The sequence below is a fragment of the Harpia harpyja genome, chromosome Z (assembly GCF_026419915.1).
Source record: "Harpia harpyja isolate bHarHar1 chromosome Z, bHarHar1 primary haplotype, whole genome shotgun sequence".
Classification (NCBI taxonomy): domain Eukaryota; kingdom Metazoa; phylum Chordata; class Aves; order Accipitriformes; family Accipitridae; genus Harpia; species Harpia harpyja.
Window position 1 is genome coordinate 96,501,574 of NC_068969.1, and position 13,841 is coordinate 96,515,414.

General features: G+C 40.1%; 1 long non-coding RNA gene across 1 annotated transcript in view; it reads left to right on the top strand.

Moving 5' to 3' along the window:
* The window catches only part of LOC128137391 (uncharacterized), a 72,148-nt gene extending 58,699 nt beyond the window's left edge, over positions 1-13,449 (top strand). Inside the window, exon 4 of the long non-coding RNA XR_008233680.1 lies at positions 13,382-13,449. This is a non-coding gene — a long non-coding RNA (uncharacterized LOC128137391). The remainder of the gene's footprint in view (positions 1-13,381) is intronic.
* Positions 13,450-13,841: the final 392 nt, after the last annotated feature.

Consider the following 13,841-nt stretch of genomic DNA (forward strand, 5'->3'; position numbering starts at 1 on the left):
AGGCTGGAACTGAGCTGTTGTGCACAGTGAACAGGTTATGCAAGAGCACCCCCTGGATAAAGCAAAAAGTGAAATCATTTCCTCATTCTTACAGGTTATTTTGGCGGATTCATTGTATTACTTTGAATTGGCTTGTTTCACAGAATTGTTTTGTTTTTCCTGAGAACTGAGTTACAGTGTGTGTACGTGTGTTGAGGCGCAGGAGGGAGGAGGGAAAAGGTGCTTTGCTATTCATGTTCATTGTATGCAGAGACATGATTGCCATTGTACAGAGTTTAACAGAAAATAGTCTGGGTGTGGTGCTATACAAAGAGACCAAAGCCGGTAAATTTACCCCCACGTGGTCAAGTTCCCAGTCTTACTTCTCTTCTCAAATACTGATGTCTTAGAAGGCTTGTAACTGCTGTAATTGGCTATATCTACACAAGCATATTAAATACAGCCAGGGCATAGGCCCAAGTAGTGTCCTGTAATGATTGGTTAGCTGTTAGCATGCGCCATAACACAGTTTTTTCCCACACCAGCTAGCATCCTCACAGACACCCAGGCACAGTTCAAAGGTTAGCAGGGACCAGAGGTGGTTCCCACTGAGCAGTGTGGACACAGCTGCTCTTTTAAGGAAAGAGAACTTAATTGTGTTATCATAAGCTGGGCCATGCCTCTTGCTCTCAGGCTGGATAAAGACTTCTGAGCTATTTTACTTAATTGTTGGTATTTTATGGAATAAAACAGCATAGCCCCCTTGGCAGGGTACTAGCTTGCCACCTAAGTGATCTGGGTTCATATCTGTGCTGTACCATGAATTGCTAAGTTCTCAAAGGTGTTTAAGATTACTCATTTCCAACAAAATTGAGGTACTTAGTTACATTTGCAGATCTTTATGTATCCACCCACAGATAGTAAAATGGGGAAAATAGTGATTTCCTATGCCAATGAGTAGAAACATTAAAAAGTGCAATGTACTGAAATCCTATGGTTGTGGAGACCATATTACTTCAAAACGTAGAAGTGGTGTGCAAGGAGATTGTTATTTGTTCTTTAGCCTTCTTTCCCACCTCCTCATGTCCTAACCTGATTATCTGCCTATTTCTTTGTTAATTCATAAAACACAGACTTCTGAGGGTGCAAAACAGAGGCAGTTTTGCGGTGAAGTGTGAAAATGTATAGAACACTAACCTTGTTCAAAAAAATAACTTCTCGGGTATTTAAAAATTTTACCAGTTGTATAGACTAAAATATCATAAATGGAAAATGGTGGTTTATATTTTTTCACAGTTTCAATTATAATGTTATAAAGCCTTATTTCCAAATGAGGAGGTGAGGACTTGCTCTCTAATTTCTGTATTAAACTCTGGAAAGTAAACAGCTTCAGCTAAGCTCATCTAAAGTACAAGTTACTTCAGTATCTTCATGTGTCTGTGTCTTTGGCAGCTCAGCAGTAGACAGACATTGAACTAGTAAATGCTTAGGAGTAGCACTTGATTGTATTATTTCACATAACTGCATTTTGTTTGTTTCATCAAATGACACAGATAAGTAAAGATAAAGGTGCCAGTAGCATTTGTTTTACCCGTTCGTCTTGTATCCATGATACTCAGTATTACCTTAGAGGTAATTTCTCATTTCTCAGATATGAGGGATATGACTTCACATTCCCAGTTTTTAAATCTTTGTACAGCGTGTGTCCTTGATACCTCAGTAAAGTCACAATTAAAAGAGAAAATGTGTCTGTCTTGTAAGGGTCAGGTGGAGTCACCGTATACTGACAGAAACTCCTTATTTTGGGATAGTGTATGATTAAAACAGAATCCAGAAATAGACTGAAAATAAGATACAACTTTAAAAGAGTGTCATCTGTTGAGAACTGAAATCTGTATTTGAAAGCTGTTATCTAGTATCATATCCAGTTACCAGGTCACTGTAGTGTCATAATAAAGATGCACATAGCAGGACTGTAAGACTTTATGGCCATAGCTCCTAAATGAAGTTAAGACTGACTCTTAACTAGGCATTACTGGAAATGTAGCAATTATGATTACCAGATGCTATTCTAGAGTCTCTAGTGGAGTTTGTTGTCATTCTGTGCTGTGTTTTCCTTTTCTAGGTCCTGAAATATCCCTTCTCTTTCTTAACTTAGCTATGGTGCTTCAGAAAGGATTCCATGTGCAATAGCAGTAACAACAGATCATTACTGCATGCTTGTCAGTGACTTAGGAATTATGCAAAAATCACAGTTCTTTATCTGAAACCTAAAATAATATTTTAAACCTATTTAAAACCTTTTATTCAAAAAGTAAGGAAAGCAGCAGGGAAGTTCATTTCGTATTCTTTGAAGCAAAAAATCAACAACACCCCATCCAAAAGCTTGAAATGTATTCTAAAGTACTTCTAAAATGATTTTTAAGTTATTATGTATTATAAGCAAGTTTCAAGGGCTTTTGCACTCTCTTATGTCTCCTTGACTTCATAAATCACAATGGCCCTGGTTTATATAATCAACAAAATCCTACATGGAGATGTAACTTCAGAATTTAGTATTTGCCTAGTTTTAATTATACACAATTCTTACATACAGGATCTACCTTACTTTCCCGGTATACTCTCCTTGAAAACTCCTTGTTAATGTAGAGAAAAGGGACACATCCATATTGTTCCTCTCTGGACTGACATTCCCAAGCATCTATTATTTCAATTCCTAATCTCTCCAACATTTGCTCCTGGGTACAACATTCCCATAATATTTTCTGGCCTTCAGTGCATCTATCTCTTTCCAGTGCAAAACTTCCTGGTGATTCCTGTTTCCTGATAGTCTGAATAAAATAATGCTTTTTGTGATTTAAAACTCTTAGAGGTGAAGTCATTTTCAGAGTGGAGGGTATGTGAGAAGTTGCTTTTTATAGCATATAACAGCGATGATAACACATTTGACTGCAGATGCTGTAAATCACAGAAGTATAGTTACAACTCCAAGTCGTGCTTTTCTTTGCCTTTTTTTTTTTTTTTTTGCTTACTTTTTCTTTTATTTGACAACAGTTGAGTGGCAAATGTGTGTAGCACAGACAGGTCTTTTGGTCTAGCCCACAAATTCTCCTTTAATATTGTCAGTCTGTAGAAAAGATTGCTATCCAGACATGCATGCATTCGTACAATCACAGACATATTAACACCTATTATCTGGGGAATGGGCTCATCACGGCTCATTTGCCATGGATAATTTGGTATGCAATCTCTTGCTTGACAGCAAGCCACATACATAGGCAGGTTACTTACTAACAAGAAATAGTATGCTGTTATTTTTCCTTGGATAAACAGAGCTGCCAGTTCACAAATCAAAGTAATCTGGTTTTATTAGAGTAATGTTAGGAGAAATGTCTTTATTAGTTTAGATCTCCACTGATACAGGTGTACAAGGACTCCTCATAGTAACACACATGAATTTGCTCAAGGACATATACACTTGCATGTCACGTCTGCTCTCGCTAATCTCTGAAGAGGTATGATGCTCTCTCAGAGCTAATGCAAAAATTAGTGTGCCTGTCATTGACTTGACTATCACAGTACTTGTACTTTTTGTTTTCTGCTAAAGCTTTCTCATACAAAAATAATTCACAACTAAAATGAGCTCTTTCTGCTCGAGGTTTCCTCATCCTGAATGCATGCTTAGTCTCTCCACTCCACATTCATAAATAGCTTTAGAGTTTTCAAGCATCTGAGGTCATTGTGCTTCACACAATTGTTCTTTGTTGTACTCTGTGAAGGAGATTACATGAAGGCAAGCTGGAATTCCTGGATATCATATTTCTCACTATTTAAGGGCTATCTCCTTGAATAAAAAAAGCAATAAGGCTATCTGAAGTGACCTTGGCAATTGTTCATGTACTTTATGGCATTATACAATCAGATGTGAGTTCAAATCAAGAAATCCTAGAAAATCATAGGGATCACTTTTAGGCCCAGTAATGTCTCTGAACTGGTCAAATTTTGCTGGATGAAGGATACATTTTCTGAAATATAGCACTATGTATCAAAAGAAGTATTTGTTTAGTATTTTCCTGCATGATTTAACCCTGTCTGTTACAACACTCCTTTGTCATCAATTGCTAAGCTGTTAATCCTTGTAAACATATTAAAATTAAACACATGTAATGGAATCAAGTTGCTGCTCACTAGGGGTAATTCTTAGAAAGTAGAGCCAAAAAGCAAATTACAAGGAATCTCATTGTTGCTAAATGAATATTACTAATGCAACTACTTGCTGGTAGATAATAGATAAAGTATTCAACACCATATAATAGAAAAATATGCTAAATTGCTTTTCTTTCCTTTTAGCTTGATGAAAATGAGACATGCAACTGAGTGCAAGGGAAAGAGTCTGTTTCCCTCCTTTAAAAACCTTTTGATGCCATTCCTTAGTGAGAGAGGTAGGAGATCTCCAAGATTCCAGACTGCTAGTTTTCAGAAAATAAGATACTGGATAGTGGAGGGAAACTGTAGTACCAGTGGAGAGGGAAAGGCATCACAGAGACTGTACTTCATCCTGCACTCCACACAATTCAATGGGAAGAGGCAGATGTTGTGGCTGCTACTAGAAAAGTTTCAGTTGAGTCTTTGCTTTATTAGATGTCCAAAAGCCTAAAGACTCAAAGCCAGAGCACACCACACTTCTAAACAGTGTGCAGAGTGGCCTGTGCTCTTGGGCCTAAGCTAATTTTAAACAAGGTTTTGTTCTCTCTTTGAAATTATAGTGAAGAGTGTGTCCACTTGGAACCCAAAATTTGTGAATCTGGACCAATGAATGCACAGCAAGTGAAATGCTTCCTTCCCCCAGATTTAACTCTGCTTAAGTAACAGAGACTTCCCATTGCCATGGAACCACAGGTGTAGATCTGGTAGGCACCACTTAGCTGCTCTCAGCAGGCAAGATCCTCATTCAGGCCCAAAACATTAAATCCTCACTGAATGTAGAAGCTGTAGTTTGCATTATCTTATTTATGTTTCTTCCCACATTACTAAGATCCCAATTTCACAAGGTGTGGTAGGGGGTTGTCAAGAAACTGTTGGGTTCCAGTGCATGGTATTTCATTGACAGCAGATGACAGCAGTTTGGATGGAGCCTCTGAGAAATCCACACCTCTATCTACACTTGAAAAAAGAATGAGAAAGAAAACTTGGTAATAGTTAGATGATGTGTTTTGGGGGGGCGGAGTTTGTATGTATGGAGTGTACCTGTGAAGAGCTAAACTTAATAATGACTTTTGTCAAATATAGCCCCAGGGAATTGGCCATGGTGTATTCATAAAGGGAACAGGAGTTTTCTGTGCATATTATGTCCTTGAACATCCATTATAAACATTCGTTATCTTGTATAGCCATTATATCCTTAGCACACAGCTTAGGCTGTATGCTGTTTCAAGAAACAGGAGGCACTTTATGCTTGTCCTCATCCCACCAAGTCCCCCATGACAGTGGAGTCAGGGAAACCCTGTAACTGTTACCTCAGCTACCACACCTTTTCTATGGCCCTAAATTACAACTGAGAAATATTGTAATATTTCTGATTCAACAGAATTCAACAGCTTTCTGATTAAAAAATAAAACCCTACTGATTTAATGTAAACCTTTTTCAAAGTGTGACAGTTTTGTTTCACAGACTACAGTGTCAACAAACATCATTTCAAATTTCAGGAAAGTTTCTATTTTGATTGTGTTTTGAAGCTACTACTTTGCTTTTTATAAAATAAAATGTAAAACATTTAAAAAGGTAGGTTTGTCAAAACGCATTATTTCAACTTACTAGAAAGCATCAGATTTTTTTTGTTTGTTTTGGGAGCTCAGGAAGGGGTTCAAACATCTGGGAACTTTTCTAACAGACAAATAAAATGCTTTAGTTAATGAATTTGCCACAACAAGCACTTTATTTGGCAAGTGCTTGAATTTTGCTAATTTCAGGTTGCAGTTAAGAGGAAGCAGAGGTACAAAAATAGCTTTTTTTATGAAGATCTATTTCTTTATGGTTACTAATGTATAAAAGTATTAGATGGATTTGCAGTGTTTCATGAGATTACAGCTAGCTGTAGTGCTTTAGTAATGCAGCTGCAAAGACCATGTCACACAAGCAGGTGTTAGGTTAATGAGATTTCACATGAATACCTGGTCTGCAGTCCAGCATACACAGCCAGCGTTCAGCTCACAGGAAGTGTAATGAAACCTGAATGCATTGTATTTTATTGTATTTGGCCATCTTTTTCTACTCTTCAAACAAAACATTTCCATAGTCACAATAATTTTGCATGCTCCTAAGCCTAACAAAAAGGCAGAAGGAAGCAGCACCTCAATTCCTCCTCTGTGAACTCAAGCACAGTCAGCATGTTTTAAATGAAGGAGAGAATGTTAATTCAGACCTGTGAAAGAGCAGAAAATACAATAAACAATGAAGTCTCAAGCATTAAGCTTGCAGAACTTTCAGTAGACAGTGTAAACATAGACATTTCAAATATCTTACAGCATTCACTGGAGTCAACACGAACAGGGATTTGGTACAAATTAACTGCAAACTGATCAAAGGCTAAGCATCAACTGCTGGTGATGCTTGTAACTCCAAACTCCAGTTTACAAGCTAAAGAAGTACTCACAGAGTTCAGAAACATCACAGATTTCAGTCTACTTTGATAGTTACTTACAACCAATGTACCTCCCTGTTGATTTTGGACTTCTGCCCAGGGAAGTGGGGGAGGAATTTAACATGGCCAGAAGTCTCTAAAACCTTCCCATTTACTAAGAAGGTCCATTGTGTAAAACCTTCGTCTTCGCTAAGAAGTTCTATTGTCAAACATTTTTCTAGGTTTTCCCAGTTTTCAACGACTATTCTCTTTTCCCTCTTCTTTGAAGAAAGATAACATCCTGCCCAACCTCAAGTAGGGAAACCCCCCCACTATGTGTGCGTGCATTTAAGCATGAATGCAGTCCTATTCACAACTCTTGGCAAATACTAATGTGGATTTTTAAGCAACAGTAGTTGGACTTGAACTCTTTCACTCAAGTGTCAGTGTACCCAGGAGTTTCCTGTGCATCTTTGTAGCAGAGGAGAAAACAGAATAAAATCCAGTACACCCTAGTTAGGGAGAGAATACAGTGAAGCTGTATGTACATGTATAAAACATAGCTACAATCACAGAACTGGTCTGATTTTTGGTTGAAGTAAGCTTGAGAATCAAGAAGAGGAAAAGTCCTCAGAATAATAAAGCTACCTCCTTTCCACACATAAGACACTGACCTCCTGTCTGTTTCTTTCCTACTTTTTTTTCTGACTTTTTTTTCCCTTCTGTCATAGGTGTTACGTCTTCCAAGGAAAAGACTAAAAGCTGGTCTTGCCACAGATCAGTGTCTTGACATTAGATATCTCATTGATATTTTATCATCTGTGTTTCAAATGCCCAGGAGCTGAAAAAATTCTGTCAGTGTCATTTTATTATCCCAAGTTTAATGAAACTCAGTTGAGAATTTTCACGGGATGACTAGAGGATTCAAAATTGGTGTGTTATCATCATGTTTTCCAGCTCTCTGCTGCATGCGAAGTAGTCATAGTGGTGATTAGACAAGCCACATAAGCTCATCTAGAATACTTCTGAGTAATGAGGAATCATGTAGAGTTTTAGTGCCTTCTTCCTGAATGCTTCTATAAAAAATTAGGGCTTACATCCTCTTAGTTATTCCATAATAAACACACCGATCATAAATAGTTAATCATAGCAGCAAGGGCAAATTCACCATTATATTTACTTGACCACCACAGAACTGTTGAAGATATAGACTCAGATTCAGCCTACTTAACATTAGGTACCTAGCAGAAATATATGTCTTAGGATTGTGTCAGCCCTATGCTGTTTACAGACAGAAAAATAAGTAAAAGGTAGATTTGATGGGCTACAGAAAGGGCTTTGGTTAGATAGGCTCTTCACCCATATAGTCTCTAATTGGCCAATGTCCTTGTTCCTTGAAGATTAAAGTTCTACTGTGTGATGAGGTGAAATTAGTTATAAACTCATGAGGTTACTTTCACCACTTCAGAATTAACTACAGCAATCTTCACCTGTATGTGGTGTAGGCAATAAGTGAATACAGATGGAAATACTGTGCAAAAGAAGCTGTAAGCAGCCCTGAGAAGATTAGCTGGCTTTCTCCAGCAATAGTGAGGTTCTTGTCTCTCTGTATCATGTAAGTCAGCTTTCCCCAGGTAGTAGTGCTTATTTGTCACATATACCATGCTATCATGGTCACAGGACTATTATCCATTATATTATAATAGATATTATACCTATTATATCTATCTATAGTTTATATATCTATTATATTATAATAGATACTATATATATCTATTAGAGAATTAATCTTGGAAGATGCTGAGGAGATGATTTTTAGAGAAGGCAAAACATGTGAGGACACTTGGCTATCTGGATTATTAAATCATTGAGGGGAACTCAAGGGAGAAACATGAAAGAATGAGCCATATAAAAGCACAATGCACAAGCTATGAATTATCTGTAGTATAATTAGCAGGTATAGTCAGCAAATGCAAAACAGCTTTTCCTGACAGACTTGCTCAGCTCTTTAACCTCACACCACATATAAAGCAAACCATATTTTTCCTTCCTAATATTATTTTAAGAACACAATAAAGCAAATTAAACACAAGTAAAAATGTATGTTTGCAATCATATACAACTTACAGGGCTTTCAACTAATGAAAGATGCTTCTAGACTGTGAGAAATATTTATTTAATTCCCTTTTCATTGTTTTGAATAGCAGTTCCTAGTGATTGAAGGCCACTCAACTCCATAACCAAATGAGTAAAGCAAGACAGAATACAGCCATAAAATCTGAGATGGCAAAAACAAAGGTGAGGTTTGTAAGCACTCTGGAGGGTAGGATCAGGATTCAAAATGGTCTTGGCAAAAAGGGAAAGCTGTTCCAAAACCTTACAGCATGAAATTTTGTGAGACAATAACAAAATACTATCAACAGAAAGAAGAAGCCAATAAATGGCTGCAGAAGACAAATACTCAGGTAGGCAGAGTACCACACAAAAGTATCTGGGACTGCAGTGATCACAAACGCAGCAGAAGTCAATAATTTTATGCTACAGGTGGGGGTAGTGGAAAGGCAGAGTTTATTCTGGGATGTGTGTAAGGCAAGAAGGTCAACTATTCCATAGCACAGATGGGGTCTCTGCTTCAGGGGAGATCTTTGTGAGCAGTTCAGGTTTCACATGTGAAAACTACTTTATGAGCAAATACAAGTGCAACAGCTATTGATGCAAGCTTACTCCGCTCTGCTCATACTAGGGAGGGGGAGAAGCTGTGTGTCTGCCTTAGTACAGCCCTGAGCATAAGTTTATAAATATTACTGAGTCTAAGTTTAGAAACTCAGGTTTTCTGACATGCTCATATGAACTTGCAGAGTGGGTTGGTTTCTTTCTATTTTTTACTTTTTTGGTCAAACCACAAGCAGAGCTAAAAATATCTGCTTACAATGTGCATATGCAATGAAAGGCAGAAAAAAATGAGGGTATGAAATATGACAGGCCATAGGTGGATCACTGAACATAAAGTCAAATTGGGAATGGCAGGACCCAACCAGCTGAAAAAGAGGTAAATAACTTGCCAGTAAAGGGAGGGTAAGGCTGGGTAAAAATCAGCAGGAGAGCAGAGTACTAAGCGGAAGAAGGTGGTAGAGAGAGTGGGTGCTTTAAAGTCTTTAGTCATGGCTGTCTTACTTGTCATAAACAGCAATAAGCAGTGAGCTGTAACAAATCAACCACATGGCTATTACCTCTGCTGGAGATGGAAAGGAGGAAAAAATACCAGCTTCTTCCAGATGAAGCTGTATATGTTTCTGTACACATGATGTATATTTCCAAAATAGAGTTTGACAAGGATGCTGGCTGAATATGTTCCTCTCAGAAAGTCTCTTGGGCTTTTTTAAATACCACTTACTCATCAGTATATTCTCTTTGTGTCTTATCCCAAGGGCAGCATCATTTTCAGTAGCAGAAGTACTCACAACACCTTCATTTAGCACTTATTTAGGATTATCTCTGAGGGAGAACCTTGCCTTTCTTATTTAGCTTTTCCCTCCCCACACCTGTGGGCAATCCAGGGCAGCCCATCTATATTATAGTTTGGGTCACACACACATCTCCTGGACTCTCCTCCTGCTGCTAGCTATTTAATGTTAATGAAGGTAGAGTGCATGCCTCCAGAGACTGACACAGTTAAGCAGATAGTAAATTAATCTGACTGGTGACTGACTGGTCCTTTCTGTAGTTTGTCAGCTCAGGCACAGAGGGAACTGCTACTGACAGCAAATGGGAGCATGTTGGCGGGGGGGGCCTCATGTGCCCCTACTGGGACCTGTCCCCAGTCCCACTGCCAGCAGTGCATCTGAGTGACTGTAGTGGGGGATATCTACAGGTGAGAGGTGTATTCCTCACTTTAAGGTGTAACAGAGGTGCTGAAACCAAGAAGCATGGATGAGTTTTTCGTTACTTATTGTGTGGTTTTGCCCTTCAGAGTTTCTGCTTGTCATCATAAAAAAAATGTGTTTTTTCCTTTCCTGTCTTTCTCAGCAGTTATGCTGTATGTTCTCTTCCTCTTTGGGGGGAAGTAGATACTGGGCATGTTATTTTGTGCGGGTTATAAGAAAAAAAGCTTTGGTTATACCTTTTTCAATGGGGGAAACGCTGTGATTAATGCTATACTACTTCTAACAAATTACTTTATGCTTCATAACCCTAGCAACTTGGATTTTGCTTATGTGGTTTTTAAGTGGAAGGCATATATTCAAGGAACATAGAAAAAATTGCACCACAAGTCTGGTTTTGCATATGCAGTGGGAAAGCCAGTGGTGAAAACTGCAGGTTCTAGCCAGCTTCCTTTGTGTTTTCCTGAAGAATAAGGAAGCTAAGTAAGTGGTTTTACAGGAGCACTTTATGTGTAAAACCTGCTGAAAGTCAAACACTTTAAAATAGAGTCTGTTGTAAGGTTGAGGTTTTAAGATGTCGCTTTCCTGTGTCACTGTATCTTGTGTCAAATAAACTAATCATGAACACAGCTCTGGCTCCAGTGGGAAGGCTTTTATACTGCAAGATCTAGCCTTACAGCACAGGTACTGACTGTACTTGCATTCTTGATGTGTCAGCAAGCATGAAAAATTGAACTAGAGAGAACACTTTGACTAAACTATTCATTAAAATATGCTGTTTTGTTGACGCTAAAACATATTAAGGAGACCTACTAGTTAGGTGTGAGATTTCAGCTTTATTTTTTTCAGTAAGAGAATCTTTATCCTGTGAGAACACAACCACCCTTGAATGTAAGATTTCCTCTCCTTGCTGTGCTAGATAAGCAATCTGCTCTGAGACCAAGAGCCCTCATACCAAACAAATGCCGTAACAACTCCAGGTTCTTTGTGTGCACTTGACCGCTGTATGGCACTGACATAGTGGCTCTGGGTCAAAGAGCCTGGTGGCTCTTTTCCCCTTACTTGCACCACTTGACTCCAGTGAAAAATGCCACCTTTCCCACTGAATCTTGCCTCTCACACATGAACTGAAAAACTGATCAAAATCTGTACCTCTCCATTTTCATATAACCAAAGGGGACAGCACTTGTTTTACTGTGGAACAAAAAAGAACCTGGAAAGTGAGAGAGCTGCTGTGGAAGGGGGTGCTCCTCCTCTGGCTTGCTATCATGTGAAGTCAACAAACTACACCCCTCTAAGCTCACTGAAGCAACTAGGCAAAGCAGTCACTTTTGTTATATATCCTGCTTTTTTTCCTGCATAAAAACAGGACTTCAGTGACTAAGGCAGTGAGCTTGAAACCTCTTACAAATACTCAAAAAGAAAAGCATAAGAAGGAACTGACTGCATTGGGTTGACCTTGGCTGGACACCAGGTGCCCACCAAGCCACTCTATCACTCCCCGACCTCAACTGGACAGAAGGAGAAAATATAATGAAAGGCTTGCGAGTCAAGATAACAGCAGATAACACTCACCAATTACCATCATGGGCAAAACAGACTCTGCTTGGGGCAATCAATTTAGTTTATTACCAATCAAATCAGAGTAGGGTAATGAGAAATAAAACCAAATCTTAAAACACCTTCTGCCCAGCCCTCCCTTCTTCCCAGGCTCAACTTCACTCCTGATTTTCTCTACCTCCTCTCTGTCAGCAGTTCAGGGAGATGGGGGGATGGGGGTTGCAATCAGTTCATAACACATTGTCTCTGCCACTCCTTCCTCCTCAGGGGGAGGACTCCTCACACTCTTCCCCTGCTCCAGCGTGGGGTCCCTCCCACGAGAGACAGTTCTCCACAAACTTCTCCAATGCAAGTCCTTCCCATGGGCTGCAGTTCTCTATGAACTGCTCCAGCGTGGGTCCCTTCCACAGGCTGCAGTCCTTCAGGCACAGACTGCTCCAGCGTGGGTCCCCCACAGGGTCACAAGTCCTGCCAGCAAACCTGCTCCAGCGTGGGCTCCTCTCTCCACGGGTCCACAGGTCCTGCCAGGAGCCTGCTCCAGCATGGGCTTCCCGTGGGGTGACAGCCTCCTTCGGGAACCCACCTGCTCCAGCATGGAGTCTTCCCCGGGCTGCAGGTGGATATCTGCTCCACGGTGGACCTCCATGAGCTGCAGGGGGTCAGCCTGCCTCACCATGGTCTCCCCCACGGGCTGCAGGGGAATCTCAGCTCCAGCGCCTGGAGCACCTCCTCCCCCTCCTTCTTCACCGACCTGGGTGTCTGCAGGGTTGTTTCTCTTACATGTTCTCACTCCTCTCTTCTGGCTGCTGTTCCACAGTGGTTTTTTCCCCTTCTTGAATATGTTATCACAGAGGCGCTACCACCATCGCTGATGGGCTCAGTCTTGGCCAGCAGTGGGTCTGTCTTGGAGCCAGCTGGCACTGGCTGTATCAGACATAGGGGAAGCTTCTAGCAGCTTCTCACCTGTACCCCCCCTTGCTACCAAAATCTTGCCATGCAAACCCAATACAGTGACTTACTGGCCTTTAAAATAATTTTTAGCTGGGTCTTTTCTGGAATATGGACTGTGGCTCAACAAAATAAAAGTATATGGTGTGAGTTAGTCCAATTTATTTGTACAGGTACTGCCAATTCTGTTTCCTGTGACAGAGACAAGATCAATAGTGCTAAGCAGCAGAAGTGATGCAAAAGTTTTGATGTCACATTGTTGTAGTAATAATTTAAAGCTGGTCAGAAAAAAATTTGATCCTATCCACACTTGCTGAGTCTATGAAATTGGAAATGTCAGCTGAGATGGTGTTTCTCTGAAGTCTGCAGGAATCCTTTCTGGGTTTCTTCCAGGGTATCCATCCCTGAGCCCATCAAGCAGGTTATGGGGGATCCAGACTGCCAGGAGCCAGTGGATCTGGAGCATCCCCAGTGTATTACCAACCCTGCAGTCAGCAGCTCCAGCAATAATGTTTGCAGCTCTTAGTTGGATCTGCTGAATGTCCTGGATGAGAACCACTGGAGTTTCAACATGCCAGATAGTGAAGCAGACAGTTTTGTGTTCCCTCATTGGGCTGGCTGCCTGTCAGTGTTTCTGAGGAATTTGGGCTGCCATCCAGATTTAGTGGGAGTGGGCTTTTCAGTATTTGTGCAGCAGGTCGTCTCTGCTAATGCTCTGGAACAGTACTCCCAGTCCAAGGTTTGACCTTCAAAAAGAATGGGGAGGGGGAACAATTTTCAATGAAGCTGGTTTGAAATTGAACTGCTGAAGTGCTCATGTAATGGAACTTGCTTGCTCAGACTAGCTCTTACA